The sequence below is a fragment of the Pteropus vampyrus genome, unplaced genomic scaffold (assembly GCF_000151845.1).
Source record: "Pteropus vampyrus isolate Shadow unplaced genomic scaffold, Pvam_2.0 Scaffold2, whole genome shotgun sequence".
Lineage (NCBI taxonomy): Eukaryota > Metazoa > Chordata > Mammalia > Chiroptera > Pteropodidae > Pteropus > Pteropus vampyrus.
In genome coordinates, this window is record NW_011888783.1 from 32,911,010 (window position 1) to 32,911,962 (window position 953).

Genomic DNA, 953 nt, shown 5'->3' on the forward strand with positions numbered 1-953 from the left:
ATACAAGTTACACACCTGGAGCACCCAACTCAGGTGACCGGTGAGACTGTGCCACTGGGCCCCACAAGACACTTATTATGTAAGACCATTCTACTAAGACTAGAAGACATAGCAACCCTACCTAACACATAGAAACAAACACAGGAAGGCAGCCAAAATGGGGAGACAAAGAAACATGTCCCACATGAAAGAACAGAACAAAGCTCCAGAAAAAGAACTAAACAAAATGGAATAGGCAATGTACCAGATGCAGAGTTCAAACCACTGGTTATAAAGATGCCCAACAAACTTAGGGGAAGAGTAGATGAAGTCAGTGAGGACTTTAATAAAGAGATAAGAAACATAAAAATGGAGATGGAAGCCATAAAAAAGAACCAGTCAGAAATGAAGAATACAATAACTGAAATGAAGAATACAACAGAGGGAATCAACAGTAGATTTGATGAAGTAGAGAACTGAATAAGCAACTTAGAAGATAAGGTAGCAGAAAACACCCAATCAGAACAGCAAGAAGAAAAAAGAATCTAAAAAATGAGGGTAGTTTAAGGCAGCAGTCCCCAACTTTTTGATATCAGGGACCAGTGCTCCTATGAGAATCTAATGCTAGATGATCTGAGGTGGAGCTGAGTGGTGAAGGTAGCGCTGGGGAGCAGCTTTAAATATAGATGAAGCTTTACTCACATCCGATGCTCACCTCCTGCTGTGTGGCCAGGTCCATCATAGGCCACTGAACAACACTGGTCCATAGCCCTGGGGTTAGGGGCTCCTGGTTTAAGGGGCCTCTGAGACAACATCAAGTGTACCAACATTCACATCAGAATGAGGAGAGACAGCAATGAATTGAAAACCTATTTGAAGAAAGAATGACAGAAACTTGCCCTAACTTGGCAAAGGAAATAGACATACAAGCCCAGGAAGTGTAGAGAGTCCCAAACAAGATGAACCCAAACAGG